Genomic DNA, 12,447 nt, shown 5'->3' on the forward strand with positions numbered 1-12,447 from the left:
TATTTCTTGCTCCAGAATACCGTCCCCATAAAATAGCTTTATTAGAGTTTAGCAATGGTAGGAAAAAAAAAATGAAGTTAATGCCTATAGCTCCCATTAAGAAGACAATCATACTTTTCACAGTGATTATAGAGTAATAGACTATAAAAAATGGGTTTTCAACAAATATTCAAAATTATAGATTTATTCAGACTCCCAGAGAAAAATCAAAATTGTAAATTGTGCAGATTATATATCCAATAAAATATTTATTGTTGCACAATGTATATTGTTAGCTGTGTTGACTACTTTTCACCAAGGTGCCAGAGAAATGAAAAATTAACCAGTGTAGAATATAAAATAGTTTTTTTCAAGTCCTAGAGCTAGTCCGTGAGCATACAAAACAGATTGTATTCAGAGCAGTAACGTAGAAATTCTTCAGTGAGAAGACACTAGAGCTGGATACCTGACAGCAGAACAAAACAGAGAACAGCATTAAAGCCATGTAGCTGAGGTGCTGCATGCAAATGCAGGAAGACCTGAATTAGTAATGTTGAAGGTCTGGCTGAAGTAGACGGTGGCTGCGTCAATAAATGTTTTAATGACATCTTACTAGTTTAAACACTAACAAGAGCGTACGTGCAGCCTGATGGAATTCTGGAAGTTGAGTGAGTATGCAGTTTAAAATCTCTTTGGGTTTACAAAAACAAGAAAAATATTTAAATATCCTCCTCCTCCTCTGCAACTTCATAAACTGGCCTATGAAAATCACACATGTGGTATGAGTGCATGTTCTTGTTCACTGCATTAATCATAATCACAACCAACGAAGCAACCCCTCATTGTTGATCATTTATTCTTTCTCAAAATCTACATGAATATTCATTTAAACTGCATCTACAGGGTGTGAAATGGTGGTCATGCTATAAAAGGAAAAATGTAGTAAAAAAAAAAAAGTAAAAAACTCTCTAGTTACCTTTTACCTTAATGCTGTGACTCCAAATGTACCTCTTTGTCACTATACTTCTCGTCCTCTTCATTTTGAGATGACCTTTAAAAGTGTCTCAAACAAGACAAGGCCCACAAGCAGGCTGGCAGCACCAACCCAGGGTGGAACTTGGGCTGTCACTGAGGCTGCACAGAGCAGGTCTTGTGAATTTCTGCATTTCTGACCCGCCCTGCCCATTCACAAACTATGATGGGCAAATAATGAATACAACAATAATCTGGAGTAAGGGGGTTTCATCCTTACCTCTGCTCTCCATTTTAGCTTTTTGCCTCCAGCCCTTAGCACAGACCACACCAGGCTTGGGAGTGCAATTGCACGCTCAGAGTGAGCATGTGCCAGCCTGATAACACACTGAAAATCCAGTGTTTGAGCTCAGCTCTGCTCTGTAGCTGTGGTCCAGCCAGACCTGCACTCCTACCCGTCCTCCTCCATAGAAGCAGTTGACTCGAGCTGGCGGCAGGAAAGCCCCCTTCTTTGCAGGAGAAAGCCCAGGCTGCTGAAACAGCCAAAGTATGGTCTGTGACACACTGCATAGCCCTCCTCCTCCTTGAAGCATCACAGTGCTGAAGGCTGAGCAGGAAAAGCTGCTCCCCTCACAGGCCCTGGGATTGAACAGAGCGCCAGCTTTCTCCTCTTGCCTTAACTGGTCTCACTGCTTGATATTCAATGCAACATATTTGGTAATGAAAAATGTGCTGAATATTTCAGTATTAGCTATCCTAAAGAAACTGGTCCCTAGGTTACACTGCTTCATGTTAAAAGAATAATTATACCAGGAAATTACTCCAGAAAGCCCTCAGAGAAACACGCTTGCTTGCTTACCCTGGCCACACAGCAATTGCAGCTTGTGCATCCCCCAGTCGCAGGTCCCACTTTTTGAAGGAGAGGACAAAACGGATGGGATTAACTGAAAAATTCAGGTTATATGTTCTCTAAGAATCTTACAGTTGCTGCGTTTTTAACTGCTTGTTCTGTCCACACTTCATACCTGCACATTTTCAAACTCTTTTATGATTTACACTGAAGCAGCTGGAGTATGCCATCAGCCAGCACGAACTCGATGCAAAACACTGCTATTGTCTGCATGCTCCTGGTGTGCGAGGCAGGAGAGAGGAGCACGCGTACACCTGGATGAGAAGAGCCTATTCCAACATCTTTCTGCTCAGAGAGACTACAGCTTGGAGTCCCACTGTGTACCTACAGACTGTGGGGCTGGATCCAAAAGACTTGATGTCTAAAACTAGGTTCCTAAATCAATGCTTGAGATGCCTAAAAAATAACCATTCTTGTGAAATTTAGACTATGAGGAAGCTTTTTTTTGAGGCCAGTCAAAACTTCAGTACATTCAGTATTTTTGCACGCGCCTTGGCACCTAACTCCAGGTGCTGATTTTTAGAAAACCTGGACTAGAACCAAACACCTTCAAAGTTAAATGCACTACAGAGCAGAAGAAGGTGAACGGGCCTGGACTGCTGCACAAACAGACAGGCTGCAGCCAGGCAGAAGCGGTCATCCCACCCTGCCAACTTACTACTGTGGAAGGAGCCTCACTGCTGAGGATAAAGATGGGCAAAGCACAGGAAATATGCAGCTTTTTATACACAGAAAGCAAAAGGATTACAAATACCACATAGAACAAAGATTTACAATGGACCAGAAATGTACCTCTATGGAAGGAACAAAGGTTTTATAAAAGAATAAATGAAAAAATATATATGTATTTCCTGAGACTACAGACTGCCCTAGAGACTTCTAAGTATTGTTTGTCAGACCAAAGGCTGCCAGATGCTGCCAGAGCCCTGGCTGGTCACTGGGGAGCTCAGGCCTTTCCAGCAGGGCAAGGTAGAGCAGCTGGAGCCTAAAGGGTACAGAACTCCCCACAGAAAGATGACTTTGTTGTTGTCTTTGGTTTTGAGCATGTTTCCTTCACAAGACCTGCTCTGAGGCTCTAATATGTTTTCCACTTAGCGATTTTATTACAGGGAAATGAGTGATACTTTTCTTTCTTTTGACTGTTTCCATGACTTCAAGAGTTTTGCAAAAACCTAATATTAAGTGAACTGTGGCTGGTCCTGTATTAGCAAACAACACTGCACAAATTTTGGTTTTAACAAACTAACTCAGGACATCAGATGGAAGAACTTGTGTTCCCATCCTCTCTAAATTCTATATTTCACCGCACTGATTTCCCAAAGGAAAGGAAACTAACAGCTGAATGAATTATTCTTTTTTTACCTTTCCTCTAAATTCTTTCTAGCTTGGATTTTACAATCTGAAGATGAAAGCTTACTTCCTATTTCTATGCAAAAGTACAGTGAAGTGGAGCTTTTGTAGAATAGATACCTAATGACAAGAAAAAATTGACCATTGATAAATGCCTTTACCAAGATGTTTCCTTGCCCACAATCCTCTTCCCAGTCCCACATGGTACCTGAGCATGTGGCACCTGCTCTTCTCATCCACATGACACTGCTGCAGCCCTCTGAACTGGTCTCAGTAAGAAGCGCCTTAGGCACATTATATGATTTTACTTGTCTAAGTTTTTCAGTTTCTCATTAGGTGATAACAGACAAAAGTTCCCCAAATAATAAAATAATCAAAATAACATTCGGAATCGAGTTCTCATACTTATTTTGGGCTGCTCATTTGAAGCTACAGGAATGGTTGCACAGGCAGCACAAGGACTCAAGTGTTGGATGGCATATGCTTCCAGAAACACAGTTCTCTTTTGTGACCAGATGACAGAGGTCTGTAAAAAAGAAAAGCTCGCTATTTTAAAGCCTAATAAAAACCTCGTGTGAAAACATGTAAGGAAACACAAAACCAGAAGGTAAGGACGCCTTTCATTGGGAAGAGTCAACTCACCACTGTGAGAACACAGCTGCTCTACAAATGCACCTGTGAAGTACTCTGCTACGACTTCCAGTGAGGTTCAGAGGTACATGTCGGAGGCACCACTATCAGAAGCAACAGTTATGTCCCCATGGTTTACTCAATTCAGGAAAAATGTATTACCTTTTTCATTACTCCATTTATTCTTTCAAGTGATATAAACCCTCACGGATTAGTGTGAAAGCAAGTTAAAATACTATATAAAATGGTGATCTTGGGAAAAAAAAAAAAAATTCGGCCTCGCTGAAGACCTGAGAAACAATGAAAACTCTTGCCTAACAGACTTGCACACTGCTTTCTTTAAAGATCTATCTAAATAACTATAAGAATTTCCTTTAAGTTGCTACTGAATACTGCAGAATTGCTGGTGTTCTAAAATAACTATTTTTCATTATATTAAACAGTAACAGTACAAAACTTGAATAATTCTTACCCTTTTAAGTTTAACTGATGAGATGACGATATGTAATTTACTCTTCAGAATGTGAACTGTTGGCTTCACAAGCTCCAGTTTTTCAGTTAATCCCAAGACCTCAGTTCAAGATACTGCAGTCTTTACTCATTTCATATGAAGACAACACAGCCATTAGGACAGATTTTTACATGGTAAATATAACAAATGTTTTGCAATTCAAGATCTTGTTGAGATAGAGAAGTTTTTCATAGTAGCACATATTAACATACATATTTCGCTCATTTTTTCTAGAAAGAGCTGGAGATACATATATACAAACATTATTAAAAAATACATTTCTATATTTCTCTATAAAAGAAAAAAAGAGAGCTCCGTTAAGAGCAGTGATTCATTTGCACCTCAAGAGTCTAACAAACATCCCACTACAACTCAGGACAGAACAAAAAAGAAGGATGAATGATTTACTAGAACTGAAGAATACCTTAATGAGAGGTAGATGAGTCTGACTTACTAGGAAAGATATGGTGCTTCTCTCTTCATACCACTGGCTCAGAATAGGTGACTTCAGGTATCTGGTTAAACACAGAATAGAAAAGTAATGGCATATTGATGACAGATGCAACTAAGGTTTGGATATAAAACACTGAATCTGATTAAAGCAGAAAATTATACTCTAACAGGGTAAATTACAACAAGGAGTTCTTTTCCTACAGTTTAAAGCAGCTCTCCTGTTTCTTGCTAAATTTTCCGTTAAATAAGCAGACACATATATGCTAACATAAATGCATATGCCAACACCATCTGAAGTGAGCAGTTCCATCCCTTCCCTACAGCCTCCTCCACATCAGCCGGCATGCGTCCCCTCGTCACGATGTGCCCTCATATCTTCCCTGTCCCAAGGGTCCCTGTCACTTCCTAGCTGTGCTGGGAAAGCAGAGGGTCAGTGCACAAGTCCAAGGACAAATTCCTGATGTAGGTACAGCCCAGGTTGGGACGGGTGTCATCAGCCACTCCAGGGTGCAAATTCCTCTGCCACATTACACCCATTCAAGCCAGCAGCCCTCATGCAGAGGTTTGCCTTTTCTGCCACACTACAAGAGCACACAACAAGGTTCAGATTAGATGAGTTGATATTTCCAGCTGCTGGTTAATATTCTAGTAATAATTTACACCATGTGAATAAATACAACCACGTTATCAGTCCTCTGTGTGGATACTGATCACGAACATGCATATTCTACAGAACCAAATGAAAAAGAACCAGGGTTTACCTTCAGTTCTAAGACCAAGTTCTGATTTTGACAAGTACAGTTTAATGCAACTGCTTTGAGACACAAGACAGATGGGATAGAGAGATCTAAAGTACTACAAATAAAATCTAAAACTGAACTTTTAAATATTCATTTTGAACTATAAAGAGAGCTGTGGCTTTTGTGTGCTACAGATGGCTCAGAAATTCAGTGCAAACAAAGGACCAATTTTTGAATACTCATAGCTTCTCTACCATAATAGCTGGAGGCCTAAAACTCCAGGGGTTTGAGGTGATTCAACTAGATCCTCTCACCTGCCAAATTTCATCAAAGCAGCATTGCTTTCACCATCTTATAGGAATGAAAGAAATATGAATAGTGTGAGTCTTTTTAATGAAATGTGGACTGCTTAAGCTTGAACAAAAAATTACAATATGAATGGAAAGTGCAAGGTAAATGGAAAACCATCTTTTTATCATACATACTAAAGCATCGTATAAGATAAAATCTGTACTTTTTATAGATTGAAAGATTAAACAGAAATATTTGGTAGATTTAGATAAATGAAGGAAAAATAGTGAAAAATAAGCATAATAAAAATCCCTGCCAGTCATAATCAATGAGGAACTGCTGACTGATTGCCAAGTGTGGCCTTAGTTTTAAATCTAGGAGAGACACGTGTGTTTTTTTGTAAGGTAGTGGGGCATGACCTCATCAATCAAAGATTATCCTCTGCATAATAGTTTATGGAAAGTAACAACTGATGCCAACTCTTCGTCTGCCTTCCAGACAGAGGCAAGCTGATACAAATACAGCTGGAAAGGGACTAAGCCCGAGTAACGCTGCTACTAAGGCCATACACTGCTGCATTTATTTAAGAGTACAATGAACATTTGCTGATGATATCAGCCATTAGCAGTCTCATCTAGACTCTAAAGTCTTTGGTTTTAGAGAGAATACTCTCCCACCTCTTGTATATATTTGAGCTCCTGACAGAACAGCACAGTAAAATTCAGAAGAGAGGTGGACTGTCTGCAGGGGAGCAGGGACCATCCAAGGGGCAGAGAGAACCCTTAAACTGTCCACAGTCCTCCAAACACACAAGCCACAGAGACAAACATGCAGTGCTGAATCACAGCTAGAAGCCGGGCTTATGGATATTTATGAGACACCACCAACAACCAAAGGAAGAAAAAGCACAGAAATAGGAGGAAAAGGCATGAAGGGCTTGACAGAAAACATAACCATCCTGTAATGACAGCAAGTGCCAAAAGGTGGTGACTGGCTGATATCAAGTAATGGATGATGGGTGGAAGAGACTTGATGAGAAGCAGGTTACGCTGTCTGTGAAATCAAGACCATTAGCAGAGGGGGATGCAGAAAGAGAGGTAGCCTGGCCAGCCTGAGGCATTAGAAAAGGGATGGTATCCATGATGCTCTAGATGGGTGGCAGTAACTAGCACTGCCTTCATCAAGATCAGAGAAAAAAGGGTGTTTTGAAAAAATCAAGATAAGACGTTGGGAATTGGTGCAAGCATTTTAATTGCTTCCAGCCAAGACAGGAGAAAGTGGTAATTCACAGCAGGGAACCAGACTGCTGCTTTTGGTAATGACCCAGGTAAGAGGCGTGAACTCAAGAGCAGACCTGCAACCTTGCTGGAGAAGCAGCACCCTGCACTGCTGGTGGGCACTGAGAACTCCGCAAGACTTGAAGGAGGAGGGAGGAGGACCAGGGCCTCCCGTTCAGCTGTCAGCACTGGATACAGATCCATCAGAAGGCAAGCAGGGACTGCAGTTGGAAAGTGTGGCTTGGCCTCTGTTTGCAGCTAAGGCAAAAGAGCAAGAGATGAGCAGAGGGGAAATGGCAGGATCCTGTAGCACTCAAACAGAATGGAGAGCTTTTCCAGTGACCTTGCTGTCCTTTTGAGAGTATCTGCTTTTCAGGACAGAGCATCCCAACAGGATACTTAAATGCCTTCAGCACAGTACAATATTCAGAGATAAAACCGAACAACTTTTCATGAAATCTGCCTCCAATAAAAACATCCGTATTGCCCTGGGCTAGTGTATAAGTTAGTGAGAGAATATGGTTCAGCCTCTATAGCCACTTTATGTAATATGAAAAAAAAATCCATAGGGACCTCATCTGTTCGTCCTCTAAAATATAAAACGTAATTTTAAACTACACTCCATCATGGTAATAGGCTACCAGCTATTTTCCTAAATCCTCAGGCTCACTGCTGTCAGTCTATGCAGAGCCAGACAACCTGACTTAATAACCTCCTTGTGACTCGCTGCACCGTGCCCCTTCCTTTTGAACGTGTATAAATCCTAATTATTTTTTAATCCTTTACTAGAACACTGGCAAAATGACTGCTACCCCTGCAGCATACAGATGTGGACATCTATAAGCACAGGAGATGAAGTGTCATGGGGCCACCTTCCCAGGGGCTGCACGTTGCCAGGTAGATTGTCCCACCAGCTCTCCAGGAGCCAACTTCTCCCAGCTTCTGCTGCCCCTCTGCCAAGGGTACAGCAAGCATTGTAGCCAGGTTATATTCTCATGTTATAAGGCTACAGTACCTGGCGTTAAAATAGCTTAAACCTAGCTCTGAGGTGACCTTGGTCATTTGTACAGACATGCATTTGAATGTTTACCGAAACTGCCATCCCCTCTCCAGGACACAGGTTCTTCAGGTACACCCAAATCTGTCCCCCCCCAGGCACTCTGTGCCCTCTTCTGGGCTGTCTCTGCCCTTTTCATCGGATGGATATGGGGTTTCCCTGTGACTTACTTCTCTCCAGCGTATTGTCACCCCCAGGCTTGTCCATGCTGTGCATTACTGAGAGAAAAGTTCTCAAAGTCAGAAAACTAGCTTTAAAATGATGAGCTGATATCAGTGATCCCAAATATCATTCAGACTGCAGTTTTGGTTCTGTTCTCTGCTATGGAGAGGAGAAGCCAGGCTCTTCATAAAACACGTTGTTCAGTGAGAACCAGGGTGCAGGAGAAGTTGTTGGTCTGTTGCTAAAATCTGTAATATAACGATTAACACATTCATGCCATGAGAGGCAGCAGGACTGTCACCAGTCTGTTGCCTAATATGCCTCCCGTTCACAGTAGCAAAGACCTGTCCCACCAGCTCCTGCAGGGAGACAGGCTGGGACCAGGGATCCCACAGAGATAGGTGACAACACAGGTGGAACACTCACCATGTGCTCCTATGGCTTCAAAAGCATTATCTGTGCACCGGGCTCTTGAATCTGTTGGTAAACTGGAACTGTCACCCAGCTTCACAAGTGGTAGATACAGACACGGAGGATAGGTTCATAGCACACTCATGGAGCACTCTGTATTCCCAAAGGAAAGGACGGTCCAGGTCCTGGAATTATCCTAACATGGGTGATGGAGCAGGACCTGTGCTTACAAGGAGCTTTGGGACTCTCTGTCAGTCGAATCACTATATAAAGTGTAAACTCAGGCATTATAATTCCTTTACAGTCCTGTCCAGAAGTTGGGACCACCAGGATCTCACTGCTCTTCCTTCCCAGCTCTGCTCCAGGTGCCATTTCCCTTCCTGTCATGAAAACAAACAAACCAAAGGAAATTCACGCTGCCTACTTAAATGTCCCAGTTTCACAGCCTATGAAAGACTATCTACATCGCAGTATATTTCTATCCAAGCCCTAACAGTTAACTCTCCCCTAGGAATCACATGCTATTGGAGAAAGAAGCACTGAAAAAGCAGGCCCCTTGCTGCAGTTGTTTATAGACCAGATCACTGATTCAGGGAGACTGATGGGATAAACACAGCCCAAGTTTTCTCTTATATCATCGTAGTAAACTTAAAAAACTGACTCTTATAAAACATACTTTAATCGGAGAAACTTACTTTCTAATTTGCAATTTTAAATGTGAGCATGTTATAACTTGTAGCTGAACATTTCTATAAAGATAATTACATATGGCAAGACAGAAAAACTTTTTAAAACATTTTCTCTTGAATGTGTGCCTGAATTCATTTACAACTGTTGCTGCTTTAAACACTTCAGGCAGAATAAGTGGATGGCACTAAACAGCTTAGCTGCAATTATTATGGAATGTCTGAGGTATAATTTCCCCTGCGGTTTTGTTAGGCGTACAAAATTCATAATTCTGATTTGTGGCAGGTACTTATTACCCATCGCAGGTGGAGATATGCAAATATTATTCTAGTAGGGGTGAACAGCCTTTATTTCAGTATTCAGCTATTAACGAGATTTGTGAGTCTGGTACTCTGGGGCCATTTAATTAATTAGATGGTACAGATAAAATATAAATTGTTTTGTAGGCTACACAATTCCAGTTCTAGAAGATATAAAATATGGCTAAATGAACTTAGTATGGACTGATTTGTTGCTTCATATATGTCACAGTGTACAGGCAAATTCTGCTTGTTATTTTTGCCTATAGGAATCCTGCACAGAATCCTTGCATTATAAAGCATTGTGGGAAAGAGAAGTTACTTATTTGCCATTATTATTAAGAATGTCTATCGGTTATCCTTCTCATAAAAATTGCTGGCATGCATCAAACAAGAAAAAAAAAAAAAACAAAAAAACCAAAGCAGGCATGTTATTTTATGAAAGCCAATATGTGCATGTTTTAGTGTAAGCACAAATTTTGAAGTCGTGCAGATTTGGTAGGATATTATTGTCTCAAGGTCTGACACTTCTATTTTAAATAAGTCATTTTCATGGGGTAGATAAGCTGAACTTGCTAGTGGGAAATTAAGAGGGAATCTGTAGTAGCATGCTAATAATACTATAAATTCTATTAATTGGTTAAATCATGTAATTTTCCAGAATCTTCCTCCAGAAGATTTCTGGAAAACCTCAAATACAGAAAGTGGAGTGAAAGAAACCATAACATGCCTTTATTTCCCAAAGTCATAGCTATAATGGTCACAATAAAAGAATTAGCATTTACCAGGAGTTACAGCAAGCTACATGGTGAGACACTCACCTTACTCTTATACAGAGGAAATGCGTGATGCACAAGACTGGAAATTGTTAGCGAACTGTCAGCATTTAGAGGCAGGCATTCACCATTATATTAGATTCAAATTGGGGGTAAAATACTGCACTACACAATTGCAGTACTCTAAACACTGAATGAAAACCAGTTACTTTTACTAAAGTAGAAGTATAATCAGAGCCACTCTTATTGATTTATTGAACATATTTTGGGGTCCATTACAGCTGTCATTATTAGGTCTAATGCAAATTACTTTTACACTGCTGTTTTGCCAAGCCCCGGTAGCTATAGTGCTGTAAACACACCCAACGGCTTTGTGTCTGCTGGGGATTTACCAACAGATATGATAAAGGGTAAGTAAAATGAATAACAATACAGAACTAGTGCAATACTAGAAAATGAGGACTAACATGGGGAAATTATACTGTAAGAATTAGGAGCTGTTGTATGGCTTCATGCAGCGTAACTCAGAGCACCCACATTCAAAATTACACACATACCAGGAGTTGCTCTGGTCTCTCCCTGGAGGGTGAGCAGAGGTGGGCAGGGAGCAGTATCACAGCCAGCACAGCCCCACACCTGGATCCCCCGGGACCCCCCACCTGCTTGTGAGGGCTGGGAGGAGATCCAGGGGTGTCAGAGCCCACCAAGAGCTGGGGCTCGGCAAGAGTGGAAAGAGTCTGATGGAGATGGGAACAGGCTGGACCAAGCCAAGGGTGCCTGAGCAGGTGAGCTTCTGGCATGGGAAAGGATCTGCAAAGACACAGGACTGAATTTATTCAAGGAAATTGCTTCTGACTTTGGAAACATCCTGCACAGAAGTGCAGACCTGACCTCTTTGAATAAGGCAAGGACTGACCTGGGAATCTGGCTGCATAAATACATAAATGTAAGATAGAAAGTAGAGGCGAGTCAAAGGGAGAAAGCATTGATTGGGGTCTGAGAAAAAGGGCCGGTCATATCTTGGGGTGAACAGAATTGATCACATACAAAATTTGCTGTAGCTCCACTTTCAGTAAGAAAAGTCAATCAAGTTTGTGGTGAGAGATTCCTTGATGCAGAGAAGACTGCAAAACCTTCATGATATATAGGGAAAAGAGCTGTGAAAAGAATCTAATGAGGGGATTTCCAGCACAGGAGAGCGGGATGTGTTTTCGTCACAGCACCAGCACAGGTAACATCATGGTTTGGCTGAATTGTCAACTGTGATTTGCACGCCGAGAAACATAGGAAGTCTCAATGCTGGTCCAACAGCAGTGCAAGAGATGTGCCCTCATGTTGCACTTATGGCAACACCTGGGAACCTCACAATATTCAATTCATGAGTAAATCCTGCAAGCAAACAACCAATAGAGACTGAGTGAATATCTTGTATGGACAAACTGAATAAATGTACAGTGACCAGAATTCAAAAATCTCAAGCAGAAAAACATATTTGGTTAAATACGTAGTAAGATAAATGACAGTGATATGCATGGAAGTGTTTTAATAGAACTATAAGAAATATTTATGATGCTTAGACACAACAAGGACAACTTACCTGCAGGCTTTTGGCAAAGTGTGGAATAGAGTCCAACCCAGTTCAGTCCCATCTCTCATAGCAGTTGCAGAGTGTGGACTGCATCTGCTCCACATAATGGCAAACTGCTTGGGAAAAAATTAAGTCTAGGTTGCCACAGAACAAGTACATCAGAATAATATTCTGTATTTAAATACCTTACATTAGATAAACAATACCCCATGGTTAGAACCTATAAAAGGTTGTTCCTACAGAGGATGAAATCTAGAAAGCAGTTTTAATTAAATATTTCCAAGGACTTCATAAAAATCCAGGCACAGCAGCAGTGCTACATGTAGTATCTCCATGACAGCCTTGAGTTATACA

At 41.1% G+C, this 12,447-nt stretch overlaps 1 long non-coding RNA gene across 2 annotated transcripts; it reads right to left on the reverse strand.

The window, feature by feature from the left end:
- Positions 1-4,313: 4,313 nt before the first annotated feature.
- On the reverse strand, positions 4,314-12,198 carry LOC139828226 (uncharacterized). Of its 2 annotated transcripts, none has more exons than XR_011739602.1 (3): positions 12,103-12,198; positions 4,807-4,867; positions 4,314-4,433 (listed from the first exon to the last, which is right to left on the reverse strand). It is a non-coding gene; the product is annotated as an uncharacterized lncRNA (long non-coding RNA). The 2 variants fall into 2 exon arrangements; XR_011739601.1 differs by lacking the exon at positions 12,103-12,198 and adding an exon at positions 8,341-8,497.
- Between the last annotated feature and the right edge of the window lie 249 nt (positions 12,199-12,447).

Source organism: Patagioenas fasciata, chromosome 6, assembly GCF_037038585.1.
Source record: "Patagioenas fasciata isolate bPatFas1 chromosome 6, bPatFas1.hap1, whole genome shotgun sequence".
NCBI lineage: Eukaryota > Metazoa > Chordata > Aves > Columbiformes > Columbidae > Patagioenas > Patagioenas fasciata.